The sequence below is a fragment of the Trachemys scripta genome, chromosome 5 (assembly GCF_013100865.1).
Source record: "Trachemys scripta elegans isolate TJP31775 chromosome 5, CAS_Tse_1.0, whole genome shotgun sequence".
NCBI lineage: Eukaryota > Metazoa > Chordata > Testudines > Emydidae > Trachemys > Trachemys scripta.
Window position 1 is genome coordinate 95,671,920 of NC_048302.1, and position 21,144 is coordinate 95,693,063.

The following is a 21,144-nucleotide window of genomic DNA, read 5'->3' on the forward strand; positions in this document are numbered from 1 at the left end:
GCATTGCTACACAGCAGCAGCTGCTAACTGCCTTTTGGCGGTAGACGGTGCAGTAGACTGGTAGCCTTCATCGGCGATCTGGGTGCTGGCAGCCGTGGGGCTTGCCTTTTGGCAGTAAATGGTGTATTATGACTGTTAGCCGGCCTATTACAAGTCGGGTCATCGCACGTTAGCAGAGTCTTCCCTGAGCAGCAGCTCGTGCAATAGGCCTGAAGACCATCGTCATACACCGCCCCGTATTTGCTGCCAAGCACCCAGAAAGATGCCGAGGGCTATCAGTCACGCTGCACCGTCGTCTTAAGATGTAAAAAAATAGATTTTCTCTGTATTCATTTGCTTCCCCCTCCCTCCGTCAAATCAACGGCCTGCTAAACCCAGGGTTTTCAGTTTAATCTTTGGGGGGGACCAGTCTGTGACAGTTGTTTGTGTCTCTCCCTGATGCACAGCCACCGTTCTTTATTTTAATTCCCTGTGCCTGTACGCCATGTCGTCACTCGGCCCCCCTCCCTCCTTCCCCTAGGCCGTCAGATACTACGTTTGCGCCACAGCTCGAGCCGAGAAGCGGTTCGCGCCTTTTCTTTGAATTCTGGGTTGAGATCCCAATGCCCGGATGATGCAAAACAGTGTCGCGGGCGGTTCTGGGTACATGTCGTCAGGCCCCTCCCCCCTCGTCACAGCAACGGCAGACAATAGATTCGCGCCTTTTTACCTGGGTTACCTGTGCAGACAACATACCACGGCAAGCATGGAGCCCGCTCAGCTCAGCTGAGCTCACCGTCACCATATGTCCTCTGGGTGCCGGCAGACGTGGGACTGCATTGCTACACAGCAGGAGCTGCTAACTGCCTTTTGGCGGTAGACGGTGTAGCATGAGTGATAGCCGTGGGGCTGGCAGCCGTAGTGCTGCATTGCACCAGCCCCTTGCAGGCGATGGTATATTATGACTGGTACCCATCGTCGTCGTACTGGTATGGCTGTCAATCATGGCCACCTGGGCAGACATGCTACTGTTTCGATGATGACGGTTACCAGTCATAATATACTATTTTCTGCCAATTGCCCAATATTGTCTGCTAAGCACCCAGAAGAGGCCGAGGGCGATGCTGGGTGCTGGCGGACGTGGGGCTGGCAGACGTGGGGCTGCATTGCTACACAGCAGCAGCCCCTTGCCTTTTGGCAGATGATGGCATATTATGATTGGTACCCGTCATCGTCATACTGGTATGGCTGTCACTCATGCTGCAGCGTCGGCTGCCACCTTAAGATGTAAAAAATAGATTTATTCTGTGTTCATTTGCTTCCCCTTCCTCCGTGAAATCAACGGCCTGCTAAGCCCAGGGTTTCCAGTTTAATCTTTGGGGGGACCATTCTGTGTGACAGTTGTTTGTGTTTCTCCCTGTTCCTGTACCTGTACGCCATGTCGTCACTCGGCCCTCCCTCCCTCCCGCCCTCCTTCTCCTGGTCCATCAGATACTACTTTCGCGCCTTTTTTCTGACCAGGCGCCATAGCTAGCACTGGGATCATGGAGCCCGCTCAGATCACCGCGGCAATTATGAGCACTATGAACACCACGCGCATTGTCCTGGAGTATATGCAGAGCCAGAACATGCCAAGGCGAAACCCGGACCAGGCGAGGAGGCGATTGCAGCGCGGCGACGAGAGTGATGAGGAAATTGACATGGACACAGCCCTCACACAAGGTACGGGCCCCAGCAATGTGGAAATCATGGTGTCACTGGGGCAGGTTGATACCGTGGAACGCCGATTCTGGGCCCGGGAAACAAGCACAGACTGGTGGGATCGCATCGTGCTGCAGGTATGGGACGATTCCCAGTGGCTGCGAAACTTTCGCATGCGTAAGGCCACTTTCATGGAACTTTGTGACTTGCTTTCCCCTGCCCTGAAACGCCAGGATACCAAGATGAGAGCAGCCCTCACAGTTGAGAAGCGAGTGGCGATAGCCCTGTGGAAGCTTGCAACGCCAGACAGCTACCGGTCAGTCGGGAATCAATTTGGAGTGGGCAAATCTACTGTGGGGGCTGCTGTGATCCAATTTGCCAGGGCAATGAAAGACCTGGTGATAGCAAGGGTAGTGACTCTGGGCAACGTGCAGTCAATAGTGGATGGTTTTGCTGAAATGGGATTCCCAAACTGTGGCGGGGCCATAGACGGAACCCATATCCCTATCTTGTCACCGGAGCACCAAGCCACCGACTACGTAAACCGCAAGGGGTACTTTTCAATGCTGCTGCAAGCCCTGGTGGATCACAAGGGACGTTTCACCAACATCAACGTGGGATGGCCAGGAAAGGTACATGATGCTCGCGTCTTCAGGAACTCTGCTCTGTTTCGAAAGCTGGAGGAAGGGACTTTCTTCCCGGACCAGAAAGTGACCATTGGGGATGTTGAAATGCCTATCGTGATCCTTGGGGACCCAGCCTACCCCTTAATGCCATGGCTCATGAAGCCGTACACAGGCAGCCTGGACAGGAGTCAGGACCTGTTCAACTACAGGCTGAGCAAGTGCCGAATGGTGGTGGAATGTGCATTTGGACGTTTAAAAGCGCGCTGGCGCAGCTTACTGACTCGCTCAGACCTCAGCGAAAAGAATATCCCCATTGTTATTGCTGCTTGCTGTGCGCTCCACAATATCTGTGAGAGTAAGGGGGAGACCTTTATGGCGGGGTGGGAGGTTGAGGCAACTCGCCTGGCCGCTGATTACGCGCAGCCAGACACCAGGGCGGTTAGAGGAGCACAGCAGGGCGCGGTGCGTATCAGAGAAGCTTTGAAAACGAGTTTTGTGACTGGCCAGGCTACTGTGTGAAACTTCTGTTTGTTTCTCCTTGATGAACCCTCCAACCCCCCCCCCCCCACCCGGTTCACTCTACTTCCCTGTAAACCAACCACCCCACCCCACCTCACCCTCCCCTCCCCTCCCGCTTGCAGAGGCAATAAAGTCATTGTTTTTTCACATTCATGCATTCTTTATTAGTTCCTTACAGAGGTAGGGGGATAATTGCCAAGGTAGCCTGGGATGGGTGGGGGGGGAGGGATGGAAAAGGACACACTGCATTTTAAAACTTTAACTCTTATTGAAGGCCAGCCTTCTGATGCTTTGGCGATCATCTGGGGTGGAGTGACTGGGTGGACGGAGGCCCCCCCACCGTGTTCTTGGGCGTCTTGGTGAGGAGGCTATGGAACTTGGGGAGGAGGGCTGTTGGTTACACAGGGGCTGTAGCGGCGGTCTCTGCTCCTGCTGCCTTTCCTGCAACTCAACCATACGCTCGAGCATATCACTTTGATGCTCCAGCAGACGGAGCATTGCCTCTTGCCGTCTGTCTGCAAGCTGACGCCACCTATCGTCTTCAGCCCGCCACTTGCTCTGTTCTTCCCGCGATTCAGCCCGCCACCTCTCCTCTCGTTCATATTGGGCTTTTCTCATCTCCGACATTGACTGCCTCCACGCATTCTGCTGTGCTCTATCAGCATGGGAGGACATCTGCAGCTCCGTGAACATCTCGTCCCTCGTCTTACGTTTTCTCTTTCTAATGTTCACGAGCCTCTGCGAAGGAGAAACATTTGCAGCTGGTGGAGGAGAAGGGAGAGGTGGTTAAAAAAGACACATTTTAGGGAACAATGGGTACACTCTTTCATTACAAGGTCGCATATTTCGGCTTGCAGGCAGCCATCGTAGGCCACAGTGTTTTGGCTTTTTTAACCTTCTTAACATGCGGGAAAGGTTGCAAACAGCAGCGCATTTCCCATATCAAGGATGAATTGGGTTGTCCATTTAAAATGGGGTTTCAATGTAAAAGGAGGGGGCTGCGGTTTCCCGGTTAACATGCGGCACAAACACAAGTAAACCACCCCCCCCACACACACACACACGATTCTCTGGGATGATCACTTCACCCCTCCCCCCCACCGCGTGGTTAACAGCGGGGAACATTTCTGGTCAGAAGAGCAGGAACGGGCGCCTCTGAATGTCCCCCTTAATAAAATCACCCCATTTCAACCAGGAGAGCTTTCTGGAGATGTCCCTGGAGGATTTCCGCTCCATCCCCATACACGTTAACAGACTTGCTTGCTTTTTTTTGTAATGTTTACAAATATTTACAAAGTTACACTCACCAGAGGTCTCCTGTGTGCCCTGAGGGTCTTGGGTGAGTTCAGGGGTTACTGGTTCCAGGTCCAGGGTCACAAACATATCCTGGCTGTTGGGGAAACCGGTTTCTCCGCTTCCTTGCTGCTGTGAGCTACCTACAGTACCTCCATCGTCATCTTCCTCGTTCCCCGAACCGTCTTCCCTGTGTGTTTCTCCAGTGAGAGAGTCATAGCACACGGTTGGGGTAGTGGTGGCTGCACCCCCTAGGATCGCATGCAGCTCCGCGTAGTAGCGGCAAGTTTGCGGCTCTGCCCCGGACCTTCCGTTTGCTTCTCTGGCTTTGTGGTAGGCTTGCCGTAGCTCCTTAATTTTCACGCGGCACTGCTGTGTGTCCCTGTTATGGCCTCGGTCCTTCATGGCCTTGGAGATCTTTTCTAATACTTTTCCATTTCTTTTACTGCTACGGAGTTCAGCTATCACTGCTTCATCTCCCCATATGGCGAGCAGATCTCGTACTTCCCGTTCGGTCCATGCTGGAGCTCTTTTGCGATCCTGGGAGGACTCCATGACGGTTACCTGTGCTGATGAGCTCTGCGTGGTCACCTGTGCTCTCCACGCTGGGCAAACAGGAAATGAAATTCAAACCTTCGCGGGTCTTTTCCTGTCTACCTGGTCAGTGCATCTGAGTTGAGAGCGCTGTCCAGAGCGGTCACAATGAAGCACTGTGGGATAGCTCCCGGAGGCCAATAACATCGAATTCCGTCCACACTACCCCAATTCCGACCCGCAAAGGCCGGTTTTATCGCTAATCCCCTCGTCGGAGGTGGTGTAAAGAAACCGGTTTAAAGGGCCCTTTAAGTCGAAAGAAAGGGCCTCGTTGTGTGGACGTGTCCAGGCTTAATTCGGTTTAACGCTGCTAAAGTCGACCTAAACCCGTAGTGTAGACCAGGCCTCAGCTGGCCAGATTTGGCTGATTTGGGTTTTGTGCTCTGCAAGGAGATTGGAATGCAGCAGACAATGTCACCCATTACCTGCTACAGGCTTGTTTGTTATGGATCGCCTTAGCTTTGCCCATACTACAATGCATCTTCAATCTTGGGACCTGTATTTCAGCCACGATGCTATGTCTCTGTTTAGTAAGGAGATAGGGCAGTATGACTTGGTCTGTTTCATCTTTGCTAGTTTTTGTTCATGACAGTTAAGGATGGCAAGCACCATAGGAAGGAGTATGTAACAAAGTCATGGACTGCAGACACTGAATGTTGCCAGCTTGCATGATTTTGTTGTGACTCTTGCGATATTTGGTATCTTTTCTTAAAGCACCAGCTCCTGAAGACTGGTGTCTGTGTGAAAATATCAGCTTTCATTTAAAAATAAAAAAAGACAAATTATTCCGTAAGTGCTGGTTTCTATCTGCATTGCACTGTGCTTTCCATGTGTCTGAGACTGGAGAATTCTTGCAAGTAGTGTCCATTGGTCTGTGCCTGAATGCTCGACCTTGCTCTTCTCATGTTCTATGTCGAGGGTACAAGGGGTGGTTGGATCCACCGCCTCTCTAGTTCCTTCTTACCACCACATGGCCTGAGTCAGCATCCTCCCAATGTCCAGAGCTTCTCCTTTTTATCTTCAAGTCTGTAAATATTTCAGAGTTTTAAACAAGCTGTTTTAAACAAACTGAAGAAGAGGTCTATGTAAGCTCAAAAGCTTATCTCCCTTATCAACAGAAATTGGTCTAATAAAAGATATTACCTTACCCATCTTGTCTCGCTAATATCCTGGAAACAACATGGCTACAACACTGCATGCAAAGTTTTAAATGGTTATTTTTCCTCAGTATAGTTAGTGTTAGTCCTTTTTATACTATATTTAGTAATAGATGGAACTCCCTAACCTCCCTGGTATGGGACTTAGATTATGCCAGGGACACCAGCCTTTAAAAACTGTCTCTTGTCCCTACTCTTTCTCATTTAGTGACGACCACCAGTACTGCCTTTACTGTCTCTGAGAAGCTCCTATCTGTGCTAAGTGCAATATCTGTCACTCTTTCCCATGTGGACTTGTAGGCACAAGAACTCTGGCTTAAGAAACATTGCATGGAGAAAGCAATGAGGCCTCAGTTGGACTCAGACTGGGGAGCTCTCCCTGTACGTTGTCCATAAGCATTTTACCACCAATGCTCTTATGAACCACCCATCTCCCATATCAACCCATGCTCCCCTGGCCAAGAGGTACTTTTGACAAGATGTTCGGGAGTTGTAAACCAATTTTCATGCCATCCCCAAGTCCACTTTGGTGGCCACCTGGGACTTTTTTTTCTCCCCATCTGGAGGACAACAATAGAGAAGTGGGTGCTGGATATCATCCATTCCAGCCATACCATCAAGTTTCTGTCCCCATTTCCTTCAAAGCTCTTTAGGACCATTCTCAAGATGAGATCCTTCTGTATATAGAAGCGGTCAACTTATGGAATTGGTGTATCAGGAAATATATATCCCTATCAACAGTGCACTTTACAGGAGACCAAAATTCACAGGCCGACAGCGTCTGTGGGCACTTCACCATTAACCATGAATGGGCATTACATGATTCAATGGTGAACAACATTTCACTCAGTGGGGAACCTCTACTTGGGACCTGGTCACCTACCAGACAAACAAGAAATGCAATATATACTGCGCCAGGGGAGCTCAAGGCCTGTCCTGAGAGGTGATTATGTGCTATTCCCATGGAAAGACCATTTGAACTATGCCTTTCCTACCATCTCGCTGCTACTTCGGGTTCTTTGGAAAATTCAACGGGGTGGATCACAAGTCATCCTCATCACAATTAAATAGCTCCGACAGTTCTGGTTCCCAAATCTCCTACAAATGTGAACTTGCCCACTCATCAGCATTCTGCCCTTTCTGGATCTCTCGATGCATGAGAATGGTACGGTTAGACACCCCAACTCAGATGTTTTTCATCTCACAGCTTGGTATTTGGATAGGTGTTGAACCTACAATGTTCCTTCTCTGAAACTGTGCACACTATTCTTAATAATAGCAGAAAAGACTCCACCAGAAAAAGTTATTTAGTCAAGTGGAAACATTTCTCTGATGGGCTCAGCAAGACCATATATCTCTAGAGTCAGCAGATATTCCTGTTATCTTGGATTACCTCCTTATTCATACGGGTCTTTCCCTTAACTCCCTACAGGTTCACTTGGTGGAAATCAGTGCACCACCCACCAACAGAGGACTATTCTGTCTTTACTCACCCAGTAATGTCTAGGATCCTAAAAGGTTTAATCAGAATCTTCCCACCAGTAACAAAGAAAACTCCTTAACTTTGTGCACTCACTAATTCACCCCATCTGTCAATGCAGATAGCCTTCCTAATTGCCATCAATTCAACCAGAAGGATAGGTGAACTTGGGATGCTAATGGCAGACACACCCCTGCCCATACACACTATTCCATAACGACAAAGTTTTGCTACAACTGCACCTGAAATTCACCCCAAAGTAGTTTCAGAATTTCACACTAATCAATCTATTCGCTTACCTGTGTAATTTCTGAAGCGCCATGCTACGAACGGAAAGAAAAGTCTTCATTCTCTTGAGATGAGAAGAGCTTTGGCATTTTGCCCACAGAGAATGAAACAGATCAGAAAGTCACCTAGATTGTTGCTGTAGTGGAATGAGTCCGAGGATGCACTGTTTCCTCTCAGAGAATCTCTTAAGTGGATTTCTATTTGTATCCTTTATCAGTTGGCACATCCGCCTCCCCAAAATGGAATAAGGGCTCACTCTACAAGAGCACAGGCAAACTTCGTAGCATCACTTCACAAGGTATCCCTGCTTGATATTTCCAAGGCAGTAACATGGAGTTACATCCATGCGTTCACGAGACATTATACCTTTGTCTAAACCTCCGCCTTTGACTCATGCTTTGGGATACAGGTTCTCCAAACAGTCATATCATTTGCATCCTCAAACTCTCCTCCTCTTAGAGCACTGCTTGTCAGTCACACACAGTGGAATACGCATAGGGACCAGCACTCAAAGAAGAAAGGGAAGTTACTTACCCTTTGTAACTAATTGACCCTTCTTTCAAGAATTCTCCAGTCACAGGCACAGGGAGCACATGTGTACCCACTGTGGAATACAGATACGGATCACACATCTCAAAGAACTCTAGTTTAAAAAGCTAAATTAGTTCCCTTTTCTAGCCCTCACAGTTGTGGAGAAATGCCTGGAAGAGTGAATCAGGCGCATCGTAAAGGCTTAGAAGCCAGAGGCAAATAAAAAGAACCCAAAATGTATTACTTTTTAAAAATCTCATGATTTTTAAGCCAGTTTTATGATTTTGGGGGGACGGGGGGATTCATGATTTTTGAATGCTGAGGATTAGCAATACTGCAGACAAAAGGCACAAGTTTAATTACTAAGCAAATCACATGCACAGACTTGGTTAGCAGGGACCCAAACTCTGGCTTTTCAGTTTTAAAAGCTGCCTCTGCCACTGAGGCTGCAGGAGAGTTCCCTTAGCTGACAGAGAGGTATCTCCCTTATTCTTTCTGTGGGCCAGCAACTAGAAGCAATAAACACAGACTATAGCACGGGAGTCAAGAAAGCAGGCCTGAATGTTAATAGTGATTCAGATAATTATTTCTTCGCATGGGGCTAGCCAAGGTCAAATATTCATCCATAACTGGATCTTTGCTGGAGGGTTAGGAGATAAAAGCTTGAGAAATCAACTGTACTACATACCAGTTCAACATGGGATTAGAAATTAATCTCAAATCACTTTAGGTATTGAAATATATTGACACTCTTTCTTCCCCATCAAATTCTATGCCTGTATCTTTGACTCTACAAAGCCTGAATAAGTTAACAGTATGGAAATCCTTTTGATAAGGTCATGTCAGTTCCCTGAGTAATGCTCATGGTAGTCTGATCAAACAAAACAAAACTGGTTTGTAGCTGCTGAGCATATGTAAAGTAACATTAAGGAAGAGTTATTATTCAGGTTAAATGTGAGATGGAATGAAATAAAATTGATTTTCTAACCTATTTAAGAGCATAACAGATGACAGATGTGATGACTTAATTTTCATTTAGGTTATCTTGGGGGATTTATTTTTAATTTGAGACTGTTTGAGCTAGCCCTCCAAACCTGATCTTAGAAGGACTCAACTTGTTTGTTTTGAATAGGCAGAGTAGTTTCTCTCTTCCTGCATGTGTTTAAAATGTGTAAAGTTTTAAAACCAGTCTTTAGATTCTGCACTGTTTGAATGAAAGTGTTTTTTTGTTTTTTGTTTTTTTAAAAATAAGACAGCTATGGATGCTCTTTGATTTGCAACAAAATCGTAGGACGTATTTGTGAGCAGTCAGATTTAACATGATATCATCATTTACACCAGAGCTTCTTAACTGAGGGTCATCGTGGCCCCCGGGGTGTTGTAAACAGGTGGGGGGAGAAAGAGAGGAGACACGACTGCCCTGATCTCATTTTATTAAATGGGATGGGAGTCCCAACTGCATGAGAAGTGGGTTCTGGGCAGGGCCGGCTCTAGGATTTTTGCCGCCCAAAGCAAAAACAATTTTGCCCCCCCTCCCCCCGTTCTTTAATTACCCCACCCCCAGCCCGCCTCAACTCCGCCCCTTCCCCAAATCCCCAGCCCTGCCTCCTCCCCCCAGGCTCTCAAGCCTGGGAGGGAGGGGGAGCAGCAGCGCGCGAAATGGCCGCTCAGGATCTCCCCCTCCCTCCCAGGTTTGAGAGCCTGAGAGGGAGGGCGAGTAGCGGCGCGTGAATCAGCTGTTTCGCGCGCCGTGGCAGCAGCAGCGGAGGTGAGCTAGGGCGGCCGGGGCACATTTTTAGGGGCGGCATTCTGGCGCCGGCTATGCCGCCCCTAAAAATGTGCCGCCCCAAGCACCAGCTTGTTTTGCTGGTGTCTAGAGCCAGCCCTGGTTCTGGGGCAGTCCCAGTATGGTAGTTTCTTGTTTAGACACCCTCATGATATACATTCCAAAACTAAAATCTGGCTTTCAAAAACCAACCTATTTTCATCATTTGGCATTTTTCTTCTCTCCCACTCCTTCTCTTTCCCTTCTTTTTCCTCTCTTTTTCAGTGACATTGACAATTTTTAGTTTTGGTTTTTCATTGAAAAACTGGGGGAAAATTCAAAATTTCCTGCAAAAACCAACTATCTTTTCCAACCAGCTCTACTTTTCTTAGGGCATAATTCTACTTTGTGTGACTATTGTTTTGCTTATATGTATAAATTTCTTTTTCTCATCTTCTCATTTAGAAAAAGGATAGTTTGATTGAAACTTACTCTATATCATTTGGCACAGTACGAAAAGTTTCCACTGTTCCATTAAATTGCTCTTCTTGTATAAAAGCAAATGAAAGAGGTTGAGGGAGGGAAAGTTCTCAGCTCACACAAAACAAAGTCAGCATGTTAAAACAGGGAAACTTGGCTTCTCTCCTTAGTGTCCATTTAAATCAATGTCTAACATTGTTCTTACAACTTCTTAATTTTTGCCAATTGGAAAACCACCGTATCCTGTTGTACTTTGGTTGTTGATATAATCTTCTGTTTCATTTTCAACTGGAGAAGAGCAGTAGAGAGGGAAGTCCTCAGAAATATCAAATTACTTTTGCCTTCACATGCAGCTTAAGCAAGTTATATTGAATGCCAAATGGAATTGGATAACAAGTGCAGTGTGAGATCTTACAGAATTAACCAGTCCATTAAATTGCACGTCTGCTTTGAAAATGTCTAAAAATGACGTCTCTTTTCTCAATAGATTGGCCTCCTCTTTGTATCAAGACTTTCAAGAGTCATATCAGCTTACTGTGGTAGCAAAATTATTTTACTGCCTTACTCCTGGTAGCCCTACAGATCCAACACACCTAAGAAATAGGGAGCTGGATCTGTTCTTCTTGTGCATCAGTAACAGAATTATTTATTAAGTTCCAACCCGTTACTCCTTTGAAAATCTGTTGAATGTAATAGGATTGCACAGGTGTCATTGAGGCTTAATTTGGCCTGCCAAATCTGATGGTGATGTTTATGAAGGACAGACTCTATCTAGACTCTCAGAGCCAGGCTGATATTGCATGGCTGACAGTTGGATAAAATATCTTTTTACTTTATCTGAGCACATTTGATAGGGAACTCACTGAAAGACAATAAACCTGGCACCCAGGAGTGTCATTTTTACAGTCACCTTAGAGCAAAACCCCACTTTACATTAGATGTACAGTACTGTGCATTCATATTTTGGAGTATCAAATTATTTGAAGTATATATTTATACAGATCAAGGATTCATTTCACTGCTAGCATAAGCATCATTGTAACATCATTGAACTAAATGAAGTGCCTAATTCTGCACACTGAGATTTGGCTATTTCGCTGCCTTTTAAAAGAGAAAGCACCGTAAAACATTTAATTTTCTATATTGCATCCTGTTTAAACTGTTTTGCTTAATGCACAGCAACAAACAAATATAACAAACCTTTACACACTTTCAGCTTTCCAAAAAGGTTGCTTCTAGTTCAGCAGGTTAGAGTTAATTGTGCTTACAGGACAGAAAGATAATCTACAATAAATACATTGTATTGAGAGAGTGGAAAGACTTTTTCACAGCCCAAAATGTGCTGAACACAAAAATGGTTAAAATCAGTGATAACAGGGAGAAAGACACACCCCTGGCTGAGCCATACAGTTCAGGAGACAGCATCCACTCATTCACAGCTGTATCCAATCAGCACAGCCGTGCACCGTGAGTGAAGAGAGAATGAGGGGGGCCTGATGAAGAGAGTGGGAGCTGACAGGATTTGGTTCAACTTGATACAAAATGAATGAGCTACCATTCCCAGGAGTATTCAGCACAGGTCGTTGAAGTACAAGTACATGGCTGGATCCAAGAGCAGTTTGCATCATCTGTACATTTAACAGTTCCAGGCAGGGCATTGAGTTGGGTGGTTGTATCTGACGTGCTTGGCATTAAAATCCTGTTTGCTGCAATAAAAAAGGTAAGAAACTTAAAAAAGAAAAAAAAAACCCAACCAAACCCAACCCTACTCCTCCTATCATATACACCACAATGGAAACATAGTAGTAGCCTTTGTCTCTCACTGTATTTTCAGAGTGTGGTCCATTAGTTTAAAGATCCTGTGTAGCTGCCTGCAAGGCAAATGACAGCTTCTAGTGTGACAAAGGCAAGTCAGGTTTCTTTTCTCAAGAGCTGACACTTAACAACCTTCAGAAAGGCATTGTAGCAGAGATGTGGGAATATATGGTATGCTGTAAGTATTTGTTGCTTCTCCCCTCCCCCCCTCCTTCCCCTACAGATGTTGCTCATTTGAGCGGTAAACTGATGAACATAGCTTAGACCTTGAGATGCTCGATAGATTCATTGGTCAGTGTTCAGTTCAGAATTCCTGTTCCTAAACTGGCTGCGATTGCTGGCTTCATAGTAACCTGCCTAAATCTGTGTGTAATTCTGTTGTGCCTGGGCATAATTTGTTTTTATTGCCAGTGCTGGGTTAATAGGCAAAAAGATGGAATAACAGTAAATTGCAGAAGGCTCATTTGCAAAGGATGACATAAATCTGCGTTTGCTACTGCATATGTATAGTGCCTATGTAATTTTCTTGATAACCCACAGCTAACCATTATCCTGTTTTTCAATAGATCTTTGACAATGGAGATTATTCATTTCTAATTCATGAGTCTTTGATTTTGAAATTTTATAGAGCTTCATAAAGAGTGAACATTTCATAAAGATGGAAGAACCATAACCCCATCAAATTCTTGGTAGACATTAATGTACAGTATATGTGAGACGGTTTATGGCTCTTTTGACAGAAGAAGAAACTTAAATGATTTAAACGTTATGTATTAGCTTGGGTGCTCGGGGATGAATCTGTGCTTCCTCAAGCCTATCTGTATTCCCGAAGAATTTGAAACAGGGTGAATTTCATTGATTTGATAATTGCTATAGAGCTGTGAATCCTCATTATAATATTGGGTAGGGGGGAAGGAAAGGCAAACATTAATCCTTTTTTCCCCCCCCGCCTCCGCTTAACTCAGCAGTGTTACTCTTCAGTTGGGTTTGTAACATTAGTTTGTTTTCCTAATATCTGTGCTAATTTTTGTTTCCTCAGTGTAAAGGGTATTAAGCATTTCTGAGGTTTGATTTAGTGCAATAAAACATGCAGAGAGGCTTTTCTCTCTAAACTATGACTTTAATTACTTTTTTGTAGCTGTTACTTCATGATTGACATAATTTTAATAACTTTGGGTGGGAGGGGTACTGTTGTTTATCCCAAAAACATTTCTTAAGAGAAGAGCTAGTTTTAAATTGTTTATTTGTAAAATGATAGCTTTATTTCCGTAACTTGGATCTTTCTAATAATAATATTGGTTTGGTATATCTGAAAAAAACAAAGCTATATGGCAGCGATGAATAAAAATTTATGTTCAACAATAAACAAAAATAAGCACACCTATAAATGTTTTAAATATTTCTCAGTTGTATTATTAATTAGAAGGCCCAAACAGCAATTGAAACTGTGTGAATTAATATTTAGGTGATTAAGTATGGATTGATAGACTAAACAAATTCTTGGAACTGTTACAATGTTGTGTAAACCTATTCAGCAAGGTTTTTCCGGAGCTGTTATGCTTTAAGGTAATGAATAAAAACTACATATAGTAGTAGACCAAATTCTGATCTCATTGACACCAGTGTAATTCCAGAGTAACTGCACTGATTTAAGGGATTTACATGGCTTTAATCCAAATTTACTACACCAGTGTCACAGAGTGCAGAATTTACTCCATTGTATTTTGAGAGGCCTCTTGAGAACCCTTATTTTTTGGCTGAAACTGGTCCATGTCAGATTTAAACGCATCAGTTTAAACCAGGAAATAAAAATCCATGAGATATAATCAGTTTGGTTTCTCCGTTATGGGATGTAATTAACAGATCTTTGAAATTAGTATTTGATACCTGACAAAGAAACCAACACTAATAATTTTGATTGTATTCTGTGGAATGGAGGTTTTGTCTGATTAATGCCTATACAGATTTCTAAAATAGCTGACTGAAAGGAAATGTGTTTTATGATTGAATCTGCTAATCTGTCAAAAATAACACCTTCGCCATCTGAAATGGCGTTCTGCTGTATTGGGGAAAGGTTGTCTGCTATTCCTTGTTAATTCTTTTTCTGCTGCCGAGACCCATTTATTTCCCCTAACAACCCACACTTTTTATGGTCTGGTCATATTTAATTACAGAGTTTCTTAGGAGACAGGAAGCAATGCTATTCTATTATGTGGTGAATTCTGGTTGTATTGGGTGACCTTAGGCAGATGGAAGTACCTTAGATGTCAGATGATATGCTCATGTATCTAGAAGTGCACTAACTGCTTCATTTGAGGCCCTGCATTCAATTTCTATAACTTAGGAACTGTGGTTGAGGGGAAATCCGAAAAAATGCTGGAGTAATCTTATACTGTTGTTCTGTAATTATTAACCTAGGGAATTTTTGGTTTATAGAGGCCCAGCAGAGGAGTAGTTATGCCACATCAAGTATCAATCTGATTTAGCACCCAAACTACCATTCTGACTTTGCTGCCTTGATGCAGTCTTTAAGTATAGAATTAATTCATTGTTTCATTTTGTTTTTTTAAGTGATTTACAACGTGTGTCAAACAGTTTGAGATATTTATTTTATTTTTAAAATAGAAACCCTGTAACCTACTCAAGCTCTATCTAGGATATGATTAAGAACATAGGGCCAGAACAAGATATCAATTTTTAAGCAGAAATCCCTGTTGCTTCCAGTGGGAATTTTTGCTGAAAAATCGATGGCACAATCTGGCCTGTAGTCAATCGGGGATTTTTACAGCAAGAGCTACAGCCATAGATTTACTTGATTTTAAAATTTGGTGGAGGGGAGAGCCCTGAGACACAGGGACAGATGCTCAGCTGCTGTAAATCAGTTTAGTTCCATCGACTTCAGTGGAAAGGATGAGGTTGAAGCCTGTGGAAAATAAGGTTAGAAAACAGCCTGACTTTATACTCACACACAAACAACAGAACAAACAAACAAAACTCTAAATCTCTGTTTTCTTTTAAATGCAAGCAAATTTATTTCCCAGACATGTAATAGATATAGTATGGGCATTAGCTGGTCTCTAAAGAAAAGCATTTTGTCCTGTGTTAAATTTTGAGAGAAATTTCCAAATACCCAGAGATAAAGGTTACATTGTTTCTTTTTTATTTGTTCTTTTATGTTCAGATGTTAAAGATTGAATCCATTTTGTATATGCATTTTGCTGCGTCAAACACTATGACGGTTCATAAACGTGGATTACAAAACCATAAAGATACGTTCTCTGTACTCCATAGGCTGGCTTTGGAGAAGTAGTGTATGAAGATGCACATTTATGGATTTAAGCAAATAAAATTTAAGAGCTTATAAATCCTCCAGTATTTGGAATTGCAGAGTATTTCAGTTTATCGGTATCTTTCTGGTAATGAGGTGCCCAGAATTGGAGGCAGTATTCCACGTCTGCTCGTAGAAGTTATATAGAGAAGGGACTGTAATCAGCTAGCTTTGGTCATTGACTTCCTTGGTGTTTGTGGCCCAAATATATATCAGCCCTTTTCACTGCCATATCACACCGCAAATGCAAACTCATGCCTAATATCCTTTCTGATTCAGAATTTACTGCTTTCCAGTTTTCTCCCTCTCATTATGGTCTGTGTTTCAGCTTATTCCTGCTTGAACCCTATAGGGCCCAATCCCATCTCCACGTCCCGCAGTTGTTCCTAGTCCTGCTGCTACTACCCTTTGGGCTGAGATGTTCCTCACCCCTGAGTTTAAAGGCTGAGGAAGCAGGGCAAGATCCTGCTGTTGTTTTGAAGGAGGGCTGACAGGCTATACATTCCAGATATTGGAAGATTACTTCTCAATCTCCTTGAAGACCGAAGATTGAGGGGAAGGGGAGGCAGTCAGCCACAGTCTAGAAGGAGTACATATCACTGGGCCAACTACTCAGAAGACGACAGAAGTTAATAAGGGTGGAAAGGTTGAGGAGGAAGAAGAGGGTATAATAAGCTGTAAGTGTTGTCTGAACTCACTCACTGCTGGAAATTATCAAGTGATAGGGCTTTTTTATTTACTACAGTGTGGTAGTTTTTTGAATGTCATTGTGTGAGAACATCAAAGAGATTATAAGGAGCCTCTGTAAAGCGTTATGGCTTGGTTAAAGGCTGGGGCAAGGAGACTGAAGTTTGAGTCCTAAATCTTTATTTGATCAAAGATGTTACTGTACACAATAGTGCCCGTTTTTTGCAGTGTAGTTAATACTATGCAGCATCACAGTCTCACATTTTACCATGGATTGTCTTTGTCTACTATATGTAAAGAGCAGATGGTAGAGAGGGTAGTAAAAATGTAAGAATAAATATAGAACCAGAAAAAAGAAGAACAGGAGTACTTGTGGCACCTTAGAGACTAACAAATTTATTAGAGCCAGAGACATTTAAAGGGTTAGTTAAACATAATTAGGGCCATGATCTGCCATTGATCTATAGGTGTTCTGCACAAAAGACAATGAGAAGGTATGGTCTTATTTTCAGTGTATTTAATATACTGATAATCTAATGAGCTACCATATTCTTTATTCAATCTTCTTTGCTTTACCAAAGAAGTCTGCATAATTAAACTTCATTATACAGAAAAAACACTTTTCTCCCTCAGATGCTGTGCAGGAAGCTATCAGCTTGTCCTGATATTTCTGTAAAAGTAGTTAGCAAAGTACTGTTCGTGTTCCCTATATGTGTATTATTTTTAAAGCAAATGTGTATCTAAATGGACATGCAACCTTCAATAAAAGATGTTCTCGGTTGTCAACAACTGACAGTAATTAACAATTATTGTTAAGTGGGAGAACGAAAAGCACTTAGGTGAACCTAGGGTTTGGTTATCTTTTTAAGCATGCTGTTGCCATATTCACCTTTTCTAACTGTGCTTAGCGATCTAATTGTGCATCCAAATGTAGCTGACACATTACATGTGGTGTCATGATTTATTTTAAAAAATGAATGTGTTTCCTACCTTAAAAAACGAATTATTGAGAAACAGCCAGTTTTGAATTTTTTAGGGGGAGGGAAAGGGGAAGTCATTTTGAAAATCTCTATATATGAAAAATGAATAGTTCTTTAAGTAGTTTAGTAGTTTACCCTTATCACTTTTCAGTTTATTAGGGGCACAATCATTTGAGATACAGTGTAGATTTGATAAATATCCTTAATATCTGGAGGAGCCAAAAGAGGATTTAGAGCAAAACATAAATTATTTAATATTTTAACCACTTTCTTGGTAGCTTATTGGTATTAATAGCATTCTCTATAGACTGATCCGGCAATCCTTAGCAAGTGAAACTCCCATTGACTTTGTCCATAAAGTGTTTAGGGTCAGGCCCTTAAAACTTAACCAGTAAGTAATATGGAATACAGTATTTCTGTCATTTCTTTTTAAATTGTTCTTCCCCTCTCTCACTAATGATTTTCCTCACAATCCTGCCTCCTTCCCCATTTATTTCTCCATTTTGCCCCAAAGTCCTCTCATTGATGCCTTTGCCTCCCAGAGCTGTGGCAAACCATATTAGAATTTGTCTTTTGCCACTACAATTAGTTCCTTTACCCTCAGGTTGCTGACCTCCATAGCTAAATAATGCTTAGGCTTGATCTCTAAGTTGGATATTTTATAGCTGTGATCAGAAGTAGCTTTACATCAATCCCTTTTATAAGAATTGAGTTACAAAATCGAGGGAAAATAAGCTAATGCCACTCAATCATCTACTCTGCTTCTGCTCATGTTCCATGGAGGACCTCTACTGGAAGAAGATTCTACGTCAACAGTATCATTCCTCCTCCACCCTACCTCTCTCACCTTTACTCCTTCCTTGGTCCCCAATATGAGTTCTTCTCCTGGAGCTCCACAGAGTCAGGATTCCATAGGTTTTACGACTGGGATATGAAGGGATGGAGCCTCAATGACGTTATCCTCTGAGGGCTTTGCAGATTTTGATCTGAAATCCAATTGAGACTTAATGCTGCTTGAAAACAGCTGCTGGCGGTTACTGCCAATGACAGCCCAGCTTCTCCAGAGGGAAGCAGCAACTCAGAGTCTTTCTCTGAACAGGATGGTCCTTTCCCTAGGGATCCGTAGGGTTGGAAGTCTGCAGCTTCTTCCTCCTCAGTGGGTCCCTTAATCTCTTCCCTCAAGGGTATGATGTGTCAGAAATTCTGCATAGGGATCCTTGCAGAGTTTCTTGGATCTCTTCTCACCCTCCCATGGGTATGTTTGTGGGAAGGCATGATTTGCTCCTTTTTAAAGTCAATCCCCTCTGTATGGAATACAGTATACTCCTGTTTATCCGAAACCCTATTATCCGTTCCTCGACATTATCCCAGTCCCTTCCTTGTCCCCCATTTATCTCATGCAGGAGGACAAGGAAGGGATTCAGATAATGCAGAGATTCAGATACTAGAGCAGAGATCCCTGGTGTGGACTGAAAGGAGGAGGAGGAGGACAAGATGGCTACCCTGCTGCCGAATGGCTCTAGCAGCAGTGCAGGGAACCCTCAGCAGCCCCTCTGTCAGGGGAGTGAGTGAGCGGGACTGTGGCAGTGCAGCTGCAGAGGGCCAGTGACATCCGATCCCTGCAGGTGCAAGGTGCCAGGAAGGTTCTGGTCCAGGAGTGATGAGCAGAGACCCCTGACCAGGACTGCAAGGAGGAGGATGAGCTCCCAGCTATGGGGAAGCCCATCCTGCTGCTGAATGTTCCTGTTCTCTCAATTAGCTGAACTCAGTTACTTGAATAAAATCTGTATCCCCCATGCTATTCAGTTAATTGGGACTATACTGTACATAGAATACTACATGTAGAATACTACATGCAAAATTCTTCACAGCTGCTCTTATAGCATCATAGCTAAAGCTGAGCTGGTCAATTCATTCTAAACATCTGCTTTCAGGCACTTACAACCTTCTGTGGAATCTGCCATTTGAACTGGAACTTACCATGTTTGCTTTTAGCTTTGGGGTGAATTTTTCTGAAAAATTTAAAGAGAATTCATTCAGCCATATCTGAGCTATCCAAATGTGAAAGAAACACATAGGCAGATACAGTCTTTTGTGTGTGAATTAATTCGTAGGTTACAAGACGTGCTCAGTCGCTGCACAGACACATAGGATTCATTTGAAAACTATAATAAGGAATTCTAGTGATTAAAATGAGACTTGGTCCCTCTTGACTTGTTTGTACTTTACCATTTTAGAGAGTTCCATGGTGGGAATCCCACTCATTTATTGTTGGCTGAAACAAATTAAACAACCTATTATTTTTGCCACCCTTTACTGGTTTTCCTTTTACCTTTTTTCTTTCCCTTCCAGGCTTTCTGCTACAATGGTATTATCTTATTAAAATATGATGTGAAATTTCATGTTGCATAATGGTAGAAGAATTAACAGATTCAGTTTCAAGGACTTACATACCAGCAGATCAAAAATTTTGCATCCAATTCCCTTAAGTATGTTTAAATTTTGCTCTATCCAAGAGGCACCTTTTTCTTTGTTTTTTTCCCCTATGTGTTGTTTAAAATGGAAAACAATCTAAATTTTGGGTCTGAGACACAACTTGAGTGCACCTTTCACATGAAATTAAAATTAGGGGTAATTAACAGAAAATTCAGAATTATAAGCATTTTTACCTTTCACATTTTTAATTAGAAACATATTGATTATTTTTCAGATGAAATGTGCATTATTTTTCTTCTGTGATAGATTAAACCCTGAGAGAGACTAGATATTTTTTTCTTTCAATTTTTGAAATTCTGGGTCACTGAACTATTACCATGGTCATTGTATATAGTTGGAAGTCTTTTTGATATTAAAAACATTAAGAGCTAATTCAAATCTCTGAATTGTTAAAAGGGTTTTGATGAGCACACTGAGGTTCCTGTTATGTGTGTAAAGCCAGCGGGAAACAATCAATAAATTATAGCACTGTGTAGATGGGGAAGAGGAATGGGCGGAATCATTGATGATTGGAGAGAGGGATAAGGCTAGTAGATGGAATCCACTGCTGTTGGATGTTGAAGAGGGGTCCCTCCTGAATCCCACCGAGATGCTCCTAGAATCTCCTCCCCATAACAATGTTGCTGATTCAAACCCTTCCATTTTAAAATTGCAGTGTGCAGCTCAAGGAACATATTTTCCATTCATAATCAAATACAGATTTTCTTCTCAACTTCATTGCCCTCAGTGGCCACAACGTAGCACCTGAAGGGCCAAGTAAGTTCCAGTGCCACAGGTTGGAAGCTGCTGTCTATCTATTGAAGGATATAACACTGAATCTGATGATCCTGGAAATGAAACATTTTTCAATGACATCATCAAAATACAACCACAAGGATAATTTAAATCCCTGTATCGAGCTTTGTAGCAGCTCTTCAACATCTGCTTCATTCAAGAGCAATCTGTTTATTTTCAATATGGAAAATAGGGCAGAGATCAATTTCTGATTATGCTTTAAAAGCAACTGAGAGGAAGACTGGAATGTAATAAAAAGTTGCAACCTTCTTTTTATACTGGCAGTTTTGCCCTCTATGTAACACATAAAGAACAATTTAAAGAATGAAGTCTGGATATGTTCTTCCAGGCAGATTTAAACTTCTAGGTCCACAAGTAAATGCTGTGAGTGAAGAAACAGAAGAAAAATGACCTATAATGACTACAGGTTTATCATATGGGGAGGGAGGAGGAAATGCATTTGTGCTTAATGCTATCAATTCTACATGTGAAAAGAAAACTGCAAACTATTCTGTTCCAGTTGCTGATTATCCCATCCAACAAGTCAGGAAAGTATGACAAGAAAGTCTTTGCCACTTTCTCAGATAGTAAAAATGAAATGAAAAGAAGGTGCAAACTCCTCAGGTGCATTCATCCTAAATTTCTGTTGTA

The 21,144-nt window shown here is 43.0% G+C and overlaps 1 protein-coding gene across 13 annotated transcripts in view; it reads left to right on the plus strand.

Moving 5' to 3' along the window:
• Positions 1-21,144, plus strand: part of APBB2 (amyloid beta precursor protein binding family B member 2) — a 343,676-nt gene that overhangs the window by 282,046 nt on the left and 40,486 nt on the right. For 2 of the 13 annotated variants that reach the window (XM_034771105.1, XM_034771104.1), the window contains exon 1: positions 11,878-12,133. The exons of the other annotated variants lie outside the window; for them this stretch is intronic. The gene's annotated coding sequence lies outside the window, so the exon portion shown is untranslated. Of the gene's footprint in view, positions 1-11,877; positions 12,134-21,144 lie in introns of those variants that run through there. 13 annotated transcript variants of the gene reach the window in all.